Raw genomic sequence first — 23,783 nt, 5'->3', positions numbered from 1 at the left:
AGCATTGACTAACAGGCAGAGTTGTGACATGTGTACTTTACATACAATATTTGAAAAAACTACGCGTGTGCAGATATTCACATTTTCTAAGTAACTGCCTTTAAGACATGTTTGTCGGTAGTAATCAAAACACACCAATTTATTAATGTGTTGATTTCAAAGCAAGAAAAGCTGCCCTTCACTCACCTTTATAAATATGTACCAATTAATGGCAAATAACTTCCGCATTTAATGTTTTATCTGCTGACTGGAAGCAAATTATCGTCTCTTCCAGGGCACTGGCATTTTCACTGCCATACTGAGGCCATAAGCTGTCAATGAGAATATGTTTCAAAACTAGCAAATGATAATTATTCGTCATGAAAACATGACCTTTCCTTAAACCTAACACAAGGTACTGCTGTGGCAACTGGGATATGTATTTCTTTGTTGCGAACATCCTAGGATAACATCCTGCTTAGGACTACAATCCCACAATTCTCTGCTGAGAAGACGCATTTCTTAGGAAACTAAGATAAAAAGATAAAAAGATTTCTTATCAAAAGGGTAAAATAAAGGTAAGACAAGTAATTGCTGAAATGAGTTTTAGGTAGTTTCATCACGACAGGTTCTATATTCAATAACACTGTTAGATGTGTATTGATTGATAGTTAATATTTTTGTAAACAAGGGAAACCGAGGGACAGCATTGTTTTGTGTTGGGTAATTAACTATTTTTTATTAAGGGCAATTATCCGGAAACTACGAGTCTTGGCACACTCCTAGAAATAATATTTCTAAAATAATGTCCACCAGTTTTTTCAGCCTTGTCCAAGGTGGGTGGCAGCTACCCTGCCCCCCTGCCTATGGCTTCCCTAGCCAGCCTCTCCACTCTCAACAAACTAAATTATGGGCAGGGGTACCTCGAAGGGCGAGGCCAAAGATGTAATGAAAATATGTATAACGTTGTGTTTGTTTTGTAAGCTTTAATAAATACTGTTTTCTGACACATGAGTTTTCCTGACTGAAATCAAGTTCATGGTTCATTTATAGCATGTTTACATTGAATACTAACTTCCCCCTATGTGCTAACTGTTATGTGGGGATATGTCAAACCTATCATTTTTCCAGAGAATCATTTATCCAACTGTCATGGAAATTGGTAGTAACACTATTATAAGTTATTAAAATATCAGATATCCATCTGTCTATGTCACAGTTACAGTTTTACATATATCTAGAGATCCGCCAATCCAATTGTGATTGAGCATTTGATTGTCATTTCATATTCTACATACTGTTGATGTATATGTCGTGGTCATCAATTTTTTTATCATACTGATAGCTCTGACTTTGAATTTATAACCATGGCATGGGGTGTAGTACAGGACACAAAGTACAGGGCATATGAAATGGAAATACCCCCAAAAAAGAATAAAAGATCAGGTAGTCTACCATATAAGGAGTATGCAATTGCTGGAGGCATTCTGCTTGCATTAATTTCTGTTACTGATAATATGGTTGTTTGTAAAGTTAAAGACAATGTTTGCAGAGGGTAGTGTACACAATGTGTATGTGTGTGTGTGTGTGTTTATATATATATATATATATATATATATATATATATATATATACAGTGCCTTGCAAAAGTATTCAGACCCCTGACCAATTCTCTCATATTACTGAATTACAAATGGTACATTGAAATTTCGTTCTGTTCGATATTTTATTTTAAAACACTTAAACTCAAAATCAATTATTGTAAGGTGACATTGGTTTTATGTTGGGAAATATTTTTAAGAAAAATAAAAAACTGAAATATCTTGCTTGCATAAGTATTCAACCCCCACACATAGAGGGGGGAGGCACCTTTCACTGCAATAACAGCTTTAAATCTTTTGGGGTAAGTATGTACCAGCTTTGCACACAGTGTCACAGTGATTTTGGCCTATTCTTCTTGGCAGATTTGCTCCAGGTTGTTCAGGTTGGTATATTCTCAATGGGATTGAGATCGGGACTTTGACTGGTCCACTGTAGGACATTCACCTTTTTGTTCTTGAGCCACTCCAATGTTGCTTTGGCCTTGTGCTTGGGATAATTGTCCTGCTGAAAGGTGAATTTCCTCCCAAGCTTCAGTTTTTTAACGGACTGAAGCAGATTCTCTTGCAGTATTTTCCTGTATTTTGCTCCATCTATTCTTCCTTCAATTGTAACAAGATGCCCAGTCCCTGCTGATGAGAAGCATCCCCACAGCATGATGCTGCCACCACCATACTTCACTGTGGGGATGGTGTGTCTTGAGGCATGGGCAGTGTTAGGTTTGCGCCACACATAGGGCTTTGAGTTTTGGACAAAAAGCTCTATCTAGGTCTCACCTGACCACAAAACCTTTTCCCACATTGCAGCTGGGTCACTCTCATGCTTTTTGGCAAACTCCAGACTTGCTTTCAGATGGTACTTTTTGAGTAACGGCTTCTTTCTTGCCACCCTCCCATACAGGCCAGTGTTATGCAGAGCTCCTGATATGGTTGACTGGTGCACCATTACTTCACTCCCAGCCACTGAACTCTGTAGCTCCTTCAAAGTGATTGTTGGCCTCTCTGTGGCTTCTCTCACAAGTTTCCTTGTTTGAGCGCTGAGTTTTGAGGGACGGCCTTTTCTTGGCAGTGCCTGGGTGGTGTGATGCAGCTTCCACTTCCTGATTATTGATCCAACTGCGCTCACTGGGATATCCAAACACTGGGATATTATTTTGTACCCTTTCCCTAATCTATAAATTTGTATTATTTTATCTCTAACTTCTGTAGAATTCTCTTTGGCCTTCATTTTCCTTCAGATTCAGAGCCTTACCAATGATCTTTCAACAATGGGTTTTTTATCCAGAAAATGTGACAGCAACTTTAATGGTTCACAGGTGGAGGCCAATGGTAAGGTAATTGTGTCCTCGTTAGGGCAATTTCTTTCATTGGTGCAAACTGGGAGCTTCCACAGCACAGGAGTTGAATACTTATGCAAGCAAGATATTTCAGCTTTTTATTTTTCTTAAAAATATTTCCCAACATAAAACCAATGTCACCTTACAATAATTGATTCTGAGTTTCAGTGTTTAAAAATAAAATATCTAACAGAACAAAATTGAAATGTATCATTTGTAATTCGGTAATACGAGAGAATTGGTCAGGGGTCTGAATACTTTTGCAAGGCACTGTATATATATATATATATATATATATATATATATATATATATATATATATATATATATGGTGACAACTGTTCGTGTTACATAAATAAAATATGTCATAGATAAGTAGGGATGTATTCCTGTCTTTTTTAAAAATGTATTTATTATTTTATTCTCTCCAGAACTATGCTGTACTATAAATCACAATATTCAGTGACGCCAGAAATTGTATCAGATATCTGATTGAAAAAAAAAAACAAACAAACAAAAAAAAAAAAAACAAGCTAAACAGTACAGATCTTCTTTGGTTTACTTAGAAAGAAATACTTCAAAACTTGACAAGTGAATTTTGAGCAAATTAAAGGTCTTGATAACAAAGGGTCCCAAGATTGTCTGCTGCCTTCTCGAGTGATAACAAGTTGTGACGTCACTGATGATGTCAGAAGCAATGATGTCATATATGTGGTCAGCAATGTCCTGTAGGCCCACAAATGATATGAGACCTTGGCATCTGTTACCTCATTGCAAAACACCAGGAAGCTTTCAGTTGGTTTTCAATGCAGTTAGAGTAAAGATACTGATATGAACACAATGAATGGCTGTTTCTTCTGTTGTTGGTGTAAAAAGGAAAGTGAGAAGGATGAGCAGAAGGAGAGGGTAGGAGATGGGATGAAAAGATTAAAAGAGGATATGGGGGAAGCTGAGGTACTGGCCTGTTGGGGAGCGGAAAAAGAGGCTGGGGACTGTGCTGCTGAATTTAAAAGAAATGTTAATGCCATGGAACCATCTGAGGAAATTGGAAGGGAGGTGGAGGTGTGGTCTGTAGAGACTGTGGGAAACACTAATTATGAAGTCGTGGCCACAGATGTAGAGAGCAGCGAGGCTTCGGGGAATTACAATAAAGATGAATGGACACCCGCAGCACAGTCAATGTGTTCAAAGAGCAGCTTCTACCTTGATCGTATTCCAGTGGCAACAGACACCAAGACTGGAAACTTAGACATGCCATGGATGAGTCTACCTCGCAGGCATGAACACTATGCTGTAGAGAGCAGGAAGGGAAAACCTGGGTGCTCTGGGGAACAAAGTGGCATTCTGCCAAAGTCTCTGGAGGTGAACAGGGATGAGGGACAAGAGGACCTCCAGCAACGTTTGACACACTACAATGAGCTAAATGAAACCCTGCGCGTTGAGTTGTGGAACATGGGGGAAGAGGAAGGGGGGAAGCCAAGGGCACTCTGGAGAGCGGAGTGGTGGCTCTTTGAAAAGGATTCACTGGTTGCTGAGGGGACTTGGGAGCCCCCTGGTTATCTCCAGTAAGTGTAAAAAGCAGGACACAGGGTAGGGTACATAAGGATTTTAAATTGGACAATGGAATAGAAGGAAGTGTCAAAATAGAGCTGCTATTGGGTTGGGACACCAAATGCCTGGATTACAGCATTGACACTGTGATATAGACTCCACAAGTTGCTGGAAGGTGTCCAGAGGAATGTTAATCCATTCAGTTATTGATATTTTATGCAATTGGTGCAATGGGGGTAGACAGAGGAGCTTGAATTTATGTTCATACCAAACGTACCAACTGGATTGAGATCCAGGGATTTTGCGGTGGCCATGGAAGATGCCAATGGGTTCTCCAAAACCCAAGTCAGAAAATGGAGGTAAACTTGGTGAGCTGGTGTGACATCTTTCATGTTTCCATAGCAACTCAACATCCAGGGGAATTACCACTGCAGTCCCAAACCAGGCAAGAGAACCCGAGATGTACAGTGACAAGCTTTGGGCTTGACAAAGTAGGACTAACAATTAGAAGAGATGTATAATCATGGTCCAGATATTCAAATGTGCAGCTTTGTATTAATAAAATAAAACACTTCTATACTGTAACATGTGTCAAGGACTCGCAATGCACCTGTCATCAGCATTCAAAAAATATGGATACCTGAAGAGATCTCTCTCTCTCTCTCTCTCTCTCTCTATATATATATATATATATATATATATATATAATTTACAGGTTAACTTCATGGGACCTGGAGAAATGTTTGTTATATCAGGGTGTTCACTATAATGAGGTTTGGTATTTTTCTGTATCAGAAATATAGTGAAACAAATTTTTACATTTTTTTTTTTTAAACAAAGATATGTTTGCTACAGCATGTGTTTCTTTTATATATGAGACCTACAAAGCTTAAATTTGTTATGCTCCTGCAACTTACTGAATAAGTGCCTTAAAAGCAACACTTTTGATAGTTCATGTAAACATACAAATAACCAGCAGGTGGTAGTATATATATATATGGTATTTGGCTAAGTGGGCATTGGTGGCGAAGAGCAGTACAACAAAGAAACGCATATTTTCACAACTTGATGAGATCACCAAGCAAAATAACTGACAAGTCAAGATATTTATTATGTTCTGTCATCATATTACAGTTTGTGTGTATCAGCTGATATCAGTAAATATTACATTTCAGGCATTATAGTTTGCTTACTACTCTACTTCATCAGGCAATTATTCTCCATGGGAAAGCTGAGTAACATTATACCCACATGATTCATTGAGCATAGTAGTGAGTCAATGGGTTAAGATCTCTTGGAAATGCTGGGGTGACCAGATGTGTTCTTTCCAGAGTTATTGCTTTAGAGACTGTAGATATTGTTAAAATAATTAGATCTTTAAAATGAATTATCTAAGAGAAAGTCACACAGTGAAAACAATGAGTGTTTGGTCAGTTTAAAAATGGTCCATTGTCATATATTACTTTTATCATTTGTTTTAAATCTTTTTTTTTTTTTACTAACAGTTCAATGTTCCGGCACATTTAAAGGGTCCTCATACTCTAATTTGTATAAAATGAAGATTGGTGAAAAATCAAGGCAGTTACCATATTCACCACGTGGAGTGTGACAGACAGGCATGTGGACACGCACGGACCAGTGCATAAGGGTCAGGAAGTTGGTAACTGTGAAGAAAGACATAACCTCCAATGAAAAAAAGTTGGTGATGACTTTCCTCACAAAATGATTATTTTTATGTGTGTTTTGTACATTATACTAGGGATGGTTCCATAGCGAATGGCCAAATAATCAGGTTTCAGAAGCAGATGGGCCTGTTTGGTTGGTAGATATCCGAAGTACACACAATGCTGCAGGCAGACATCCGCTTGGACTAGTTTCTACCAAACCTCTGTTTGTCAAATATCCTGACAGGCTACAGGTCAGCTACCTCTCTTTCTTTGACATGGTTCCCATGAGACCAAACAAATCCGAAGGCTCCTGGCACAGAAATTGATTCTGCCTTTTAAAGACGTAGTTTCACAAAGGGAATGTAATTCGATAGAAAAAGGCAGTAACTTAATGAAGGGCAACAACTGTTTGATTCTGTCATTGATCTCTAGACATTGATCAATAATCTGGGATAGGCAATCTTATTGTTACATCGGTGAGAAGGAGAGAGCAGCCAGGCAGAAAATGTTTTCTATGAACTTATAAACAAGGAGGTGCACCATGAAGGAGGGCCGTGGGCGTCTGAAGGAAACGCTTGAAGAAGAAATAAGGACATTGTGTCTCTAATCAGTAAGAACAAACTGTAGTCAGAATTTTAACACGTTGAGATGAAGGCATATTTATCATCAACAGAACAGAGTATAGCAATAAGAACAGCAGATTATTTTTAATAGTTCAACTACATATGAAGCTACTGTATGTATCATGGTACCCTATCTTCTCTTCAGTGGTTCACCAAAACCATAACTTATTTTGGGGGGACAGTTCAATCACACAGGGGTGGGTTTATTGAAAAAGTGTGCTTATTAATGGAGTGATCTGGGGCATTAATGGAGCCATGTGATACTATGACCATGCAAAATGTATAAAAGAGTAAAGAGGTTAATCTGAGCACCCAAACCGTGTAATTACACGCATATGAAGAGGTTGTAAATTGTCTTTCCTACAAACATTGTAGTTATCACCATTGGTTTATGTGAATAAAGCAAAAGGGAAGAGGCTGACACTGTGTAATATGCATTACTGTCATTCAGCGCCCGAAGATGCCTGGGAATGGTTACGTGTTTTTCCTCAGATGTCCATAAATACAAAATCTTCCAGACTGACAAGATACACAGTACATGTTCAAAATGGGTCACCTGTAGGATGATTAGATTTTCAAAGCTCAAAACCGGGGCACATTGTTAAATAATTGATAAGACTGATTAAACCGTTTAAATATAGGCTATTGTAATGGTTATTTAAATAGCCAACCGCTCACTCATAGTATTATCTTTTTTTCTTTTTAAGCAGCTAGCTAATTTCAGTACACTCCTGGGTGTATAGTTTGTGGCTAATTACTTTAAGTGGCCATATTGTGTTATATGTATTGCAAACTTTTATATTATTATTATTATTATATTATTATTATTATTATTATTATTAATAATAATAATAATAATAATAATAATAATAATAATAATAATATATAATAATAATCTTTAAATACATTCACGTTTTGGCATTTTTCTTTCATTTTTACTCATTGCGTCAGGCTCTATTTATTGTCTTTGTTGATGTGGTTTAACCCGATGGATTCGGATGATTAGAACCTCTGGCTGCACCCTTCTGGGCTAAATCCCGCCACAAAATTACCGTATTACACACAATTGTAGCTTCATATTGAATATAAACTAAATGAAAACGCACACCGCGTTGAGGAATAAGCATGTATGCCAGTGTTAATCACTTTATAAAAATAATGTTCTTGATTACTCTAGTACCTGTTTTTTTTGTATTTATTTAGTTTTCACTGCAGGTGACATAAACTAAAAACGTTTGTTAATGTTATTTTGACAACATTTATTTAAGTGTGTCGCGCAACGTGAAGAGGCTGAAAACCGGGACATTTCAAAGGTTTTGAGCAAGATGTTTGGACACCGGGACATTTGACTGAAAACTGGGACTGTCCTGTCTAAACCGGGACATCCGGTCACCTTGTAACGGAATGTGTACATTGTTTTTGTAGTGAGCTATACTGGCAGTATTGTGTGTAACGGATTTGCATAGTGTTTTGGACACTCGTTTGCAGTGTGCTTGGTTGATGGTTCGAAACACAAGCTTCTTTGTCTGTCAGAAAATGTTTCACAAACATCAAACATCTAATCTAAATGTACATCTTGCATAACCAAAAGGGTACCTAGAGGACCTTGCTATATATTACAGAGGGCCCTGGTTAGAAACAGAGGTAAAGGCAGATGTTCTGAAAAGAGTAAAACAAACGTAATGATATAAAACTACATAGAAAAAACTAAAGAAAGTGCAGTTAAAGATACTGTAGTTCTGAGTACTTCTTGCTAGTTTTATTTTCCTCAGAAAATGTATTTTTAGCGCTTGCTTCAAAATATGACTCAAAATGTTTCCAGCAAAAAAAAAAAAATCACAAATGGTAACTAAACTGAACAGTTTATTCAACTGATGTGCTTTCCCCTAACCACTACAAGAAACTGCAGAATTACAGGAATGTTAGTCATTCTTGCTGGGTAAGATGTATGAGGTGGGTATAGAGTATATTTGAATACAAACTGGAAGAATAGGTCGTGGTTAAGCTTTAATTCCATCTGGATTCCACTCACATGCAAATCAGGCCAGAATAAATATACTCTGAGAATTCTGAACCACAAATATACATAATACATACAATACATAGAAAGCATCAGATGACAATTTGAATGTGTCTTACAAAAAGGCTAAATTAAATATTTGGACTGTTCGGCATTCCCCAAACAGTCCAGGTTTTCTGTTGCTTACTTACTACAGCTGTATTATATTTAGGGCATCTGATTTTCGGTTTTAACCACCCCTGATACAAAAAAAAAAAAAAAAATGAAATCGGTGGATAGCCAATAAACACCAGAAAATACTAGAAAAAACTGTGGAAATGGGTAATCAATTTACGTTGGCTTTACCCTTTTCCCATTGAAAAATAAAACCTACTACAAAAGTAATAATAAACAAATGTCCCAGTGCTTTTGGGCAATGTCCCGCCTTCCTGACATGTATCTATCATTGATTTGTTTTGAATACTTTAAACCCGCCCCAACTACTGATTGGAGACTCCGCTTGCCAGATTTAAAACGAGATTACAATGACGAATGGAGGCTTGTCAGCGGGATTTAAAGCTGTATTACAGTTAGGAACAGTAGCGTACACGAGAACACCCAGTTTGCACACAGACCCACCCAAATCTGTGCCTATGCGAATGCCAAGTTTAAGTACATTTATAAAAAAAAAATAATTAATAAATGTCAACTGTGCGTCCCGAAGGTGGGTGTTTTAATTTTAGATCAAACAGGCTATTTTTTTTAAATGCATCAGGCCAATTAAATCAAAGTAGTAATTGTGATGCAGTTATTTGGGTGGGATATACCTCACACAACGAATCATGTGCACGCCATGTTTGATTGACAGCTTGCAAGGCAGTTGGCGCAGATCTGTTGAAAGTCCCAGACGTTTATTTTAATGTGCATTTTTAAAGTAAGTTAGTAGTAGTGCGGCAGTCAGCATTGCAAAACAAATATGCACATGCTTTTAAGAGGTAGTTTAGGGCCCATGTGAACAGGATTAAGACTGGCCGAATGCTGTCAAATAGCTTAAAATTGCTGTTCTTTGAAGCGATATGTGCGAGTGTCATGACTGTATAACTGCAAGCCCAATGCTTTATCCTGTGTAAGGTGGAGCAGAGACGAGAGGATACTAACTATACTAACTATGGTAAGTAATTGATTGACTTTCATTGTATTTAATAATTGCTTAAAATGTAATATTGTATTCTCACTGGTTTGGTGACGCTGCCACTTTGACTTTTTATTATATGTATATTTAAATATATGTAAGTACATTTATTTTTTTGTCTGCTTCAAATATTTTAAATGGTTTACGTGGTTGGGAGTGTTCTGTCTAGACAGTTTTGCAGCTTTAATATTTTTGGAATGAGTGTGTGTTTGGAATGTACTGTAGCAATGACAGGCATTGGCGAATCAAGAGCTGATTTCATAAGCAAAAATGTTGCTTTCAACTTCTTGCAATTTACCATGAAAAGAAAAACAGGTATTTATTTTCCTTACAGTATTTCACAATGTGAATTCATGCTTTTATCAGTGCCATGCATTTGGTTACTATGGCAACGAGGTCACGCAAATACATTAGGTTACTTACCATAACCCTGGTTCCCTGAAAGAGAAGACGACCACAACTTACATTGGTATGGGATATTCCTGCCCTTCAGATAGGTATTGCTGAGCTCTCTATACCAGAGCTGCCGAAATGCCCCTTCCTATGATGATGCACTCGGTCCGGCCTACCGAGGGAATAAAACAGTCACTCGCAGGAAGATCCTCCTCTTAATTGCTGTGCGCCTTTAAGGAAACGGGTAACCAAAAAATGCACAACCGGAGACATAGAATCTACAGGGGCATGGCAAGCAGAGATGCCTCTAAATACACCTTCAAGGTGGAAGGCGTTCTTGCAGAAAATGCAAAACTGCTGGCATTTAGGGCAAGGTAATGGGGATCTTCCAGCATCGAGCAGTTCTTGCAGAAACTGCAAAATGACTGGCATAGGGCAAGTAATGGGGTCATGGTTCCCAGCCAGACACCAAGCTTGAAAATACTTCCACTTACAGGTATATAAATACCTAGTGGAGTCTGCCTAGCGCTCTGCATTGCTGCCACAACCGTGTCTGATAGCCCTAGGGTTCTGGGTGCCAAAGAGAGCCTTTCGCCTGACTGAGGACATACAAAAGCAGTGGAATCTCCCATGGCTGGCCGTGCAACAGCTGGCACAGGATCAAGAACAATATTCTCCTGGGTCACTTGGGAGCCACTAAAAAAACTGACGCTTTCTCTAACTGGACTTTCTCGAGAAAAGCTGGGAGTAGTGGTATTGGCGGGAAAGCGTACAAAAAGGCTTTGGGCCATTTGTGCACTAGGGCGTCTAAGAGTGATGTGGCCTGTTTCATCACACTATGTCCCAAGGCCGGGTGGTCCCAGGAGGAGCGTACCTCCTTCAAAAAATCTGGGAAAGCCGGGAACCTCTGGGGGCAGGGAGCCGTCGCCTGTGTCTGGAAAACGGACCATCCTGGTTCTGCCACTGGCATCCAGGGGACCTGCAGGAAAGCTGCAGCACGGCAGGGTGGTACTGGCTTCTGAGACACTCTCAGAACCAGGTTCTTCATCTGCAAGAAGCCCCGTCACCCGAGGTCACTATGGACAGTGTGTGCTCCTGTACCAACTGGGACGATCCTGCTCATCCTTCCTGCACTCCCTTGGTAGAGAGGAGGGTATGGTGATTGGGGCTGTGGGAAATTACCCCAGGACAGGGGTCTTTGGCACCTGTTTATCCAAAAGCTTCAGGACCTGGGTCATCTGGGCTTTGAGGTCCATAATGTCCCTCACCTTCTTAGTGCTCTTCAGCTGTCTCGCTTGTGGAGATGGGGAGTGATTACGGGTGGCTTCTGCGTTGGAAATGCCTGACAGGGGTTCCTGGGACAGGTCGTCTGGGATGTCCGAGCCATTGATGGTCCGGCCATGAAGGACGCAGAGCTCGCCCTTCTGGCTAACTCTCTAAGCAAGCCACTTTCAGTTGGGCCTGAAGGGCCTCACAGATGCTACATGCCCCGTTCTTCTCAAGGGCCATAGTAGCATTTGGTACGCCCACGTAGCACACGCAGAGGGTGTGCTTGTCCTTCTGCACAATGTCGAACACTGGTAAGTGTCGAACACTGCTAAGCACACCTTGCGCTGAGTACCCTGTTTACACTGGGAACTGCGCAGCACTGTGAGCTATACAGAAAGTAGTAAAGGGAGAGAGAGTACACTGTTTACATTGCCCGACTCACCGAGGTGGCGGGGTTGTGTGGCCAGCAGGGTCTTCTCGACAGGGATGGTATGACAATACAGATTTTTTTTCTTTGGGAATTTTTAGTTTCTGTTTGCACTTTTTTTTGTCAAATGAAACGGCTTTTGCAGTTGTGAACAGTGTGTTTGTTTCTGTAGGTTGTATTCATATGTAAACAAGCTCTTGTTGATTGAAATAAAAGACAGCGTAATTTGATGCAACCGTAGTGTGTAAGATAGTGTGATAACTAGGACATTTTGATTGATGCTTACATGTAGTATATCTGTAGCTATAAAGTAGAGAGGTGGGAAATAGTGCGTTCGAATCCCTGCCATTACCATTTTTAAAGAAATTGTGTATGTTGTTTCCTTTATACACATATAATAGATCAGAGGATTTTTTTTTACCAATAATGTTCATAAAGAGCTTTGTTTGTACGTACTAAATGCTTTTTTGTTTTTGTTAATTTGAAAAAAATATGTAAATATTTATGAAATATAAAACAAAAAGCAGCATCTTGAGTAAAAAAAAAAAATCCTTTTAGCTTGACTAACTACAATGTGAGCACTGTTGACAAAAAGAGTATGTATTGGGTTAAAACAATTAATTTCCTTCCTATCAGCTACTGCTAAACATCGTATATAGGTCACATGACCCAGTGGTTCAAATGAACCCTATGAACCTTTGCTTTGCTTCAGTTGGTTCATTCCAATCCTGGCATGCACTTGAGTGTATTAAAATTGTGTTTCAGGAAATTAATTATGATGTGCTAAGAGGTACAACACAGGAGTGCGATTAACATTCGTTAAAAAAAACGAATCTCCCAAAAAATGTATAATTGACAACCCTAATTGTTCCCTTATTATTTTATAATGTCTGTGATTACTCTGAGTGGTCTGGGTTCTAGTGCTACAGCGTTGAATTATTATATCTTTTTGCTTGCGCTAAGCTTCACTAGACTTCACTGGGAATCCTAAGCCTAACCATTATGGCATTATATATGGCAAATTACGTACTAGTTTTGTAAATAATAATAAAACCCAACAAATTATGTAGTAATATGAGCACCCGTTCAACTATGAAACCTTTATTTTTCCTCGTTTGCACATAATTATTTTAATAATGGTTGTATTAGGATTTCCGTTACATCTGACAGTAGTATTTGTGTACTGTATACTAGCTATATATAATCTTTATTTAACAAATACACTTTTCTGACATATTAGTTTAAATAAATTTGCCTAATTATCTTGCGAGTGCCCTGAGAAGAATAAAGGTACAGATTACTTTGAGTGGAATACAGTTTGCCTCATCCCACACCTTTACCTTATGAACATTTAAACATGCTGCTGTACATTATCCACAAAACAAGAAATATCTGACAAACAAGACCTGCTGTGTCCACCCTTTACACAAACAAACAAAAAAAAACTGCTTGTGCCACAGGCAGCATGAGTGATATGTTCTGATATTAATGCATGCTCTGCCAGCCACAGCCTAGTCAGTAGAGAGCGTGTGTTTGTAAATATGTCCAGAATGTGCATGATAGTGGACAGCAGAATCAGCCAGTACAATCTACAGAAACTAATACAGATGTGTGCAGGCTTTACAAAATACACTCAGAAGCACATAGGCTGTAGAATCATATACTGATGCACAAAATTAACGCAACCAAATTAAAGGGAACAAATCGCTAGGTCTAATGGATTTAATCAAATATTTTAAACATAAATATCAAACAAAATCACAGAAAATGGAAACAAGAGTCATGAATGTCACAAAGACGGCTATAGTGGGTGACGTCAGACCAGAAACCAGGAAATAAACAACAGAGAGGTGGAGTTTTGGGGATGCAGAGTGCTTGCTTGCGCTCAGCATTTAATGAATGAACAGAACAGTAGATAAAAAGGTTGTAACAAACAAAAACACAGGACACGGCATTTTCGCCAAATTAAAGAGACAAACAAAATGGACTACACAGACAAACACGGTGAGCTGATATTTGAACTATTATTATTATTATTATTATTATTATTATTATTATTATTATTATTATTATTACCTCCGTCTCCAATCCCGTTCTCCACTCACCGAACACACAACATAAAACACAAAATACACACAGGGGCGGGGCACTTTGCCACATGAATCATGATAGGTTTTTAGTATGAAACATGACGCGGTGTCAAAATGAAAACATTACAAAGTTAGTATTGCGTATGACCTCCCTGAGCATTAACACAATCCTGGCAACACTGACGCACAGACCTGATCAGCCTCTGGATAGACTGCTGTGGGATGTTCCGCCACTGTGCAACTGCAGCCACCTGGCAAAGGCTGGCTGGTCACGGTTGTCTCCTGTGGATGGCACTGGTGATTTGGTCCCACAGATGTTCTATTGGATCAAGGTCAGGAGGAAAATCTGGCCACGGCAAGACCTTGACATTGTTTTCTTGAAGTCATGCAATTGTAATCCTAGCACTGTGTGGTCTTGCATTGTCCTGCTGGAAAGTCGACACTTCCGGATTTACTTGCAGAAATGGAAAAACTGTTGCCTCAAGGACTTTGTCAATGTATCGCTGAGCAGTAAGGTTGCCCTCAATCTGCACCTAAGGCATTCTTGTGTTTAAGGAGATTCCTCCCCAAGTCATCACACTTTCACCACCCCACCAGTTAGCTTGAACAATGCAACAGTCAGCATAACGGTCCTGGGCCGGTGTGGTGACCCTCTGCCTTCCAGGACATGGCCTGTCCCTCACAGAGCTGGTTTTCTGGTTTCTCTGGACTAGTCTGCTGATTGTTGAAGCAGAACATCTCATTCTCTGGGAACTTCTCTCACAGACAGGCCACCTTCAATCATGCCAATACTCAAACAATCAACAAACCTATCTGCTCGCTATTTAAAATGTAAATAACACCATGTATGTACCCAATGAGCTATTGATGTACAAGTTAGACTGTTGCATTTTCATTGTGCATCAGTATATATTGTAGGGGAAATTGATTGAAATACACTGAATACAGCTTTTTTTCTTACTAAATTCAGAAAGGCAACACATTTAAATGCATATTGTTTACTTTGTATATATAGTATGCAATCCCAGTATATTATTACCATTCTGAATTCCTATGTATATTATATATCCCACACCAGATCACCACAGTGTTCCAAGCTGTTATCAGCAGGTATGTCGGTTGTACTTTATACAATTGAAAATATAAGTAGATCATATTTAGTAACAGCAGTAGTTGCCAACCCTGTCCCAAAGTATCCTTATCAATCCAGGATTAATTTCAACCAGGAACTAAATATTTGTTTAAAAAATGCATGTTTTTTCAGCCTATGAAACTTTAAACAGTGTGTAGCTACAATACACGAATGCTCTGGAGTCTTATGCCCATCACTGCTGGTAAAACTACAAAACTAAGTCAAGAAACATTTCTGCTAATGCCTTCTTCACTATATGCTTATTAACTGTTATGGTATGAAAAGCAAACAAGTAGAATCTTGAAATACACTGTTCCAAGTTATTTTCCTTCATAATTGCTGCCTTTTCACATTTCTTTCTATTTTGTTCTCAACGCCAAACAATTACACACTCCGAGTGTTATGGCATTATATTGATAGCAGGAGATTTTTCACCAATATTGTTTCGTTAGTGTTGGTTCTGCAAGTATCATATTTACAACACATTAGTAAACAACTGCAGCAACTACTTGAGCATTTTTAGACATTGTTGGCTTGTCACCAGCATTCTGTCATCAGTGATAAACCCATCTTTAATTTGTTACTTGCCATTGCTTGTTTGTTACAACTGATTATGGGTGCTCACTGAGGAATTGTTATCCCTCCCCCTCCCCAGGTGTAACCAGCTTTGTAAGTGTTGAAATCCATTCATGAAGACTATAATATAGTTATTGATATGCAGGAAACTCTTTGTTTTCCATAAAGAAAACAAAATCTTCCCCAATGACTGTTCATTGTCCTGTGGACTGGAAGCTTAGGCTGAAATTTGGGGGAGAGATTGTTGCTTGGTTGCTCTCCTATTTAGGATTACTGATTACTTGCCTCATTAAATCACTTCCTTATATACTATATAAATCTCATGTAAACTTACCTGGGCGTTGCCTTTGCAATCTGGTTGTGATCCTACACTCCACCTCCCCAACTTCTACCTTAATGCAGGCAGTTCCCTTGCTGGGGAGGGGCGTGGCTTTGTCACGGTCCACCCTGCTGACCTGGCATCGTCAGATCAGGTCCTCTTTTCAGAGGGCGAGGGCTTCTTCTCCTATTAATAGACGGGACCAGCTTCCAAATAGTCCATAATCACCACTCACCATACCCATACAAGCAGTCACGATCCTGACATTGAGTGCTTTGTGTTTATAAAACATACAGTACATACACCCCAAATTCTGAGTAATTTGTTTTCTTTTTTTTTTTTTTTACACTTTTAAAAGCCCTGTTTCTGAAATCTGCAACTAAAGCAATTACTGTGTGCATTCACTATGCAACGCATACTTTAAATAAATATTTTTTCAGAATAAAACTGCTGTTTAACTTACAGTACCTAAAAATAATGTTCTATGAAACAGATGTTTTAGCTGCACTTTTTTGGTGTTAGTTTAGATGTTAGACGTTATATATAATTTGATGGTTTATTTTGTTGTTTTGAGCTGTTTACCTGGAGATCACACAAACAGAACCCATTTTGGTACAATACAAAACTCTTTTATAAGTTCAGGTCATCTTAAACCTATGTCCGACTAGCCCTATTAAGCAGTAGGAAAAGTACACGTGCCCTTGCTGTCTTTGCTGTCTGTTGGCAAGGGTTTTGTAACCTGAATCCACCAGCTGTTTATATATCCATGATATAGTCCTATCTACTCTAGTGCAGCTTACAGCAGCACCCAAAATTATTGTTGTCCAACTGCCTTCACAGCTGATCCCTTTTTCTAGCACTGTGGTGACAGGTGACTCATCGTATCCTGGTGCATGGCAGTGGCTCAGAAGATTGCAATTTCATCTCTGGATCTGAACACTAATGGTTAGGATCTGAGTTAAGATAGGGCTTAAGGGCTGAGGTCAAAACTCTGCTTTTAATAGGGCGAGCCTCACATTAACTGCAGTATTGCATGAGACCTGAGGCGTCTGCCTAATAATTGTTTTCTACAGGTGCTGCTAAGGAAATGAAAGAAAAAAAACGACATAGTTGTTACTGCAGTAATTCAAACAGTATCTTGTTGTTTATACAGCCAAAATAAAACAAATAAATAAATAAAACCTAAGCACAGCTCCCAGGAAATGATATTGTAATTATTGTTTCATGATTCATGGCATAGGCGTAGGAACCTTTTGGCGTATATATTTTTCCTTTTTATTTATTTAATTGTACACATTTGTATGCCGTTTACAGTCTTTTAGAAAAATGTGCATTTCAAAACTCCCCTATACAAAACAAAACCATCTGAATCTGCACTGCAGTTTCAACTGAAAAAAGTTTTCTACGTCCCATCTTTGTTTTGGTTTATTTCACTACATATAGCTTTAAAAGTTTAAATGTATGCAACGCATTTCCACTTCGAGGGCACCAGTGAATCTAGCAACAAAAGATATTCTACGCATATAAAATACACGGGGACTGAGTATAAGAGGGTTAATGGAGGTATGGATACATTTTTTTAATGCAGCAGGTGGAAATGAAAAAGTAAAGATAGACGATTGTAAGAACAAACTGAAATGTTTTCCACTAGTGACATACTGAGTGGACAGTAAAAAAAAAAAAAAAAACTCATAATTTATTTCCTTTTCATTTAACACCGAATGTATAAATCAGATTATCAGAGAAATTATTATAATCAAACCATTCAATTACAAATTGCTTTGCTTTTCCGTCCTATTGGCTTATATATGCGTGCAAATATGCATTGAATCTCTGGCTTTAAAGTTTATGTTCTTCACTTTCTTTTCTGGTTTGCTGGCTGTGTTAATTTTTCAATAAAAGCTTGTGAAACTTAAAATATGTAGGCTACGTTTGATTTCCTGATCTAAGCGTAAAATAGTACACAGTTATTATTTATAAAAATTTACCAGACTAAAAGGAATGATTTTTGAAAGTATGGTTTGGAAGCCTAATTATAAGGTAGGCCCAGGGGTTAATTTGCGCTGGATCTCATCGGATCTCAGATACGGTACCTTTTTGCATAACTGCCAAGAATTCTCCAGTTAGCAGATTAATCTTTTGAAAATTATGATCGTTAAACTAACTAACTGACCGCAACATTACATTTTAGGATATGATGTACGATATGTGTTATGCTTTTTTTTTTTTTAATTTAGAGATACAATACAAACATACAATACATGCAATGCTAAGTTTGTACTGTATTAAAAAAAAAACAAAAAAAACACACAGAATATGTGTAATAAAAACATGGTGTTTTTCCACTTGCTAAATATATTAATTTGCTGGGCCATATGTATAGTGAGTACTACTAACTCCATAATTTATAAAGTGAAATGAGATTTAGAGTATTTTTTTGTTTATTTTTTTTAATCGATTGCTTTTATTTTTAGGTGACAAGTGAGATAAGAGAACAGGCAGGGAAGGTATAGACAAGGAAGGAAAGGAAGAGAAAGATCTGAAGTAGGAAAGATACAGTAGTCATTAACCTCTTATCATCTTAGTTAGGTACTGCTGGACAGCTTGAGGTACGCAATAAAGAAAGCAATATCAGGGACATTAGAGAAATACTTTAAAAAGTTTTACAGACAGAAAATGTTGCTCATTCATCTACTTCAAATTGTACAACAGAGTCACTTGATCCCCATGTGCCAACATCCTCACATTCCTTGCACAACCTGGAGCTTAAAGCTCCTAGAGAATCTACTTATGACAATAATTGTCAAAACCAGTGTTGTGGACTGGAACTATGCAGTCCACAGCAACCTGAGTCAGCTTCTTCATCACTGCGAAAACAAGGCAAACAAATGTGCTCATTTCAGACAAAATGGAATAGAGATTTTCACTGGCTTACATTTTGCACAACACGAAACAAGATTTTCTGCTTTTATTGTTGCCAAGCAAGACAGAAAGGAATAAAACTGGAAAAATGCTCAAGGTGCTTTCAGAAATCATGAAAAATCCCATGTGCATGGGGAATCCCTCTATGTACAACAGGCCCAGAAAGCTCCAAGTGTATAGCAGCTCAATTGTCAGCACAGCATGCTGAACAGCAAAGGAAACACCAAATGATTTTTATGAAATAATTGTCCACACTGAAGTTGCTTGCAAAACAAGGGCCTGCTATTAGATGCCATATAGAACCAAATTACAATTTTCTACAGGTACTGCAGTGGAATCAAAGAGTGGATTGAAGAGCGCAAGTATGTCTCCCTAGAAATTGTCAATGAATTTGGTGGGAAATCAAGCTCTGCGAGAGATGCTTTCAGAAATAAAAAGTGCCAAATTCTATGCCATAATTGCAAATGAAACCAGATCTGAGTGGGAAGGAGCAGCTTATTGTTAGTCTATGGTGGGTAGACTGTTTCTATAATGTGCACAAAGATGCAGTTGGCTTTGTTGACCTAGAAAACACAAACTCTGTGACCATTGTTAATGTTCTTAAAGACGTGCTTTTGCGTTGCAACACAGTGCTATCAGATTGTGTGGGGCAAGCTTGTGATGGAGCAGCAAAAATGAGTGGACATGTGAATGGTGTTGCAGCAAAAATAAAGTCAGAAAACACAATGGCTCTGTATGTGCACTGCATGGCACATTGTTTGAATCTTTGCCTCCAGGATTGTGCCAGAACGTCACACCCAGTGCGTGATGCTCTAGATTTAGTCATGGAACTTTCAAGCTTGATTAAGCTTTCTCCAACAGTTCTACGACAAAAGATTCCCCCTCGCCAACTAGATGGCGGTGCAAAGCCACATTGTTTTTCAAACCCAAGAAAATATTTTCGTTCTCAGTAGTATGAGTCATTAGATCAAATAACAGCAGAAATGACCAGAAGATTTGATCAACCAGCATTTACAATTCTAAGTGAAATTGAAAAGGTGCTCACAGGTGGTTGTGGAGTCTCAGAGGAGATCGAAATCGAAGCAATGTGCCAATGAAAACAATGTTTTCTGAGGTGGACAAACTTCTAAGAATCTATTTGACTGTTCCAATGACGAGTGCCACAGCAGAAAAGACATTTTCAGCACTGCGACGTGTGAAGAACTACTTCAGGGCTTCAATGTCAGAGAAGCGCTTAAAGCTCTCAAACAATTTAATGATACTACACTGCCATCAAGATAGGACGGCTAAGCTAGATTTGGTCATCATTGCACAGATGTTTTCATCAGCAAATGACAGGAGACGTGGCTACTTTGGAAAATTCACCTGAACATCAAGCAATATGGTAAGTGACATAGCACCCCCCACCCCCACTCCCCCCGCAACATAGCCCTACTAATATTTTTTTGCTTCCTACGCCTATGATTCATGCTGATTTGATAAAGATATATATCTATATATATATATATATAATATATATATTAGATATATATATATATAATATATATATATATATATATATACTTAGTATACAGTACTGTGAGTTATAATTTGTATAAAATACCATTTGTATTCTTAAATAATAGTAAATGCTTTGGAAAACAGATTTATTACATGTTAAAATGGCTGTGTGAAGAAGGGCTTTTGCCCAAAACCTCCTGAAATAAATGTTTTTTTAATCATTGAAACTTTTTGTGTACATTGATTTTATTTTTATTTTTCTGGCCTGTGATTGGTTAAAACCTCGTCATAGGAGCAAAAATAGATTGAAGTAGTGCCCTAACATTCTTACACCACCGGACAACAGTCTCCCTCTGACATGTGATTGGTTCACATCACTGCCAGTCCCACCACTATTCAAAGGAATGCCCTCCACATCCACTCCAAAACAACAACAGAAAATGGCTGAATAAAACAACAGCGATTCTGTTATTTATTTCTGTTATTTAGTTATTTGCTTATGCTGTATCATCTATATTTAAACAAAATACTGTAAAGCCTGTGGGTAACAATAGTCTTTCCTCGGGTCAATCTTTTTCCACTATAGCCGTCCTCTCTATGTATGTATTTGTGTGTGTATAGTATTTGTTTGGAATTATTTTATTGTTGTATTGTTATTTTATTGAGTATGGTCTACTTTGGTCTCTTTTTGTATTGGTGCTTGTACTATTGAGATGCCCCTGTGTCACAGATGGACTGACTGGTGTGTGTGTGGTGACGTGAGGTTCAGGAAGCAGCACAAAACAGACTGAAGGTACAGGCTAAAATGGCCACAGCCGTATCTTTATTAAATAATAAAATAAAAGATTTAAACAAAACACAGCAAACAAAAGGGCACATGGGCCAAAGTAAAACAAACACAAAACTATAAATCTATTCTATAACAACAAGTATCTTGTTCGCTGACTGATAGCATTCGTTCTTAATCTCCTTAACTCTCCTCTAACTCTCTCCCACTCTGAGCCCTGAGTGGGTCTTTTATTCTGTGGCTGGAGCCTTAATTACCCATTAAATAATTACCTTATTAAGGCTCCAGCCACATTCCCACGAGCTATTCGGGATGGGGGTTCAACCCCATCCATGCCAATCACATTTTACGAGACCAGCTTTTTGATGATTTCAAATAAATAATACAGTCGGACGGCTTTCGTCCGTCTGCACACAAACATTAAAATTATATATATATATATATATATATATATATATATATATATATATATATATATATATATATATATATAATAACAACAACATAAATAAAATATACACAAGGTGGGCACCCCCTTACACTCGTCCCCCGTCCCCCCCTTGTGCACAGCACACATGGCCCAACGGTGGCAACTCAGGCCAGGGCATACTGGCAACCCCAGCCAGTATCATGCAGACGGCATCCCCGGCGGTGCCGTGCAGACGTCCCCAGGTGATGACAAGTAGGCGACGGCAAGCAGACGACCCCAGGCGAAGCAATTCTGGTGACCCCAGTCGAAGCAGAGCTGGCGACCCCAGGCGAAGCAGTTCTGGTGACCCCAGTCGAAGCAGAGCTGGCGACCCCAGACGAAGCAGTTCTGGTGACCCCAGTCGAAGCAGAGCTGGCGACCCCAGGCGAAGCAGTTCTGGTGACCCCAGTCGAAGCAGAGCTGGCGACCCCAGGCGAAGCAGTTCTGGTGACCCCAGTCGAAGCAGAGCTGGCGACCCCAGGCGAAACAGTTCTGGTGACCCCAGTCGAAGCAAAGCTGGCGACCCCAGACGAAGCAGTTCTGGTGACCCCAGTCGAAGCAGAGCTGGCGACCCCAGGCGAAGCAGTTCTGATGACCCAAGTCGAAGCAGAGCTGGCGACCCCAGGCAAAGCAATTCTGGTGACCCCAGTCGAAGCAGAGCTGGCGACCCCAGGCGAAGCAATTCTAGCGACCCCAGGCGAAGCTTAGTGGCAACCCCAGGGAAAGCAGTTCTGGCGACCAAAGGCAAAGCAGGGCCAGCGACCCTAGGCAAGCAGTTCTGGCAGGCGAAGTAGTTCTGGCGACCCCAGGCGAAGCAGAACAGGCCACGAGCAGTCCCTCCACAGGCGATGGCAGCAACGGACCTTCATAAGTCGACAGTCAACAAATTCTTCTTTTTTCTTCTTTATCAAATCCAGTGTAGACCTATATTAGATTGTTCCTACTTGCATCCATTTTTTTATGTGACCACCATCTTTTCAGTATGTTTTTTAGCATTATGAGACGTGATAAACAATTATATTGTTTAATTTTTTTAAATTTATTTATGGATGCAAAGTAGGAATTATTACAAATTTACACATTTAAATAAAATTTACACAATTTACACATTTGCAAGTCTGTGGGATACATTGAAAACTGTTATCAGACCAAAGGAAATAATACATGTTTACTACTTCAGACAAAGCTTTTCATATAAATCACTGATAATATGGTGACGAGAGAAGTGGAATTTAAATGGCTTTTTTCTGATGCGTTAATTGAGGAGGTAAGTGTGTAGTTGTCTCTGAGAAGCTGATTTGCTTTGGAGCAGTTGCTTCATGGAATACATACATTTTTCAACCTTTATCATTTCGTTACACAGTTTCCTTTTAATACAGTTTAAACAATTATCTTGCAAAATATCCTAAACCCTTGATTTACATTCTTTCCAACAGCTTGGCAGCCTGTCTAGACAGCATTATTCTATAGGTACATTTCCCAGTACAGTTTTACATCACTTAACAAGGCCCTTGCTGAATATGGAGGTTGTTCAGTGGATTTCATTGTCAGGGCACCTCACCAATCTGATGCAATTCGCTTTCTGATCTATCCAATCCCAGTGACCATAGAGAGATTATTCAAATCCAGTATGCACATGTACACAACCATATGCACTTTTTAATATTGCTTGTATATCTTTAAGCTTGGCTTGTCATTGATTATTAATACTAGCACTCATACATATTATACATGGTAGTGTCCGTACAAAGCTTAAATTGTATCAGCATCTGATACAGTAACAGTCAATAACTTTGAGCATAAATAAATTAACTTAATACATATAGTCAATCTATTTTTAATCAGGGACCTTTCACCCCTAAACAATCCTTTAAGTATATTTTTATATGGGATTATATGGTATTTTCAATGCTCTATTGTAATTACGATTAGCTGACACTTATCTACTTGACT

The 23,783-nt window shown here is 38.7% G+C and overlaps 1 protein-coding gene across 1 annotated transcript in view; it reads left to right on the top strand.

Moving 5' to 3' along the window:
• Window positions 1-9,779: 9,779 nt before the first annotated feature.
• The window catches only part of LOC121304079 (sodium-dependent phosphate transporter 2-like), a 100,956-nt gene continuing 86,952 nt past the window's right edge, over window positions 9,780-23,783 (top strand). The window contains exon 1 of the mRNA XM_041235087.1: window positions 9,780-9,925. The gene's annotated coding sequence lies outside the window, so the exon portion shown is untranslated. The remainder of the gene's footprint in view (window positions 9,926-23,783) is intronic.

Source organism: Polyodon spathula, chromosome 2 (assembly GCF_017654505.1).
Source record: "Polyodon spathula isolate WHYD16114869_AA chromosome 2, ASM1765450v1, whole genome shotgun sequence".
Taxonomy (NCBI): Eukaryota; Metazoa; Chordata; class Actinopteri; order Acipenseriformes; family Polyodontidae; genus Polyodon; species Polyodon spathula.
The sequence above is the reverse complement of the archived record's forward strand: the minus strand, read 5'-3'. Positions and strand labels throughout refer to the sequence as shown.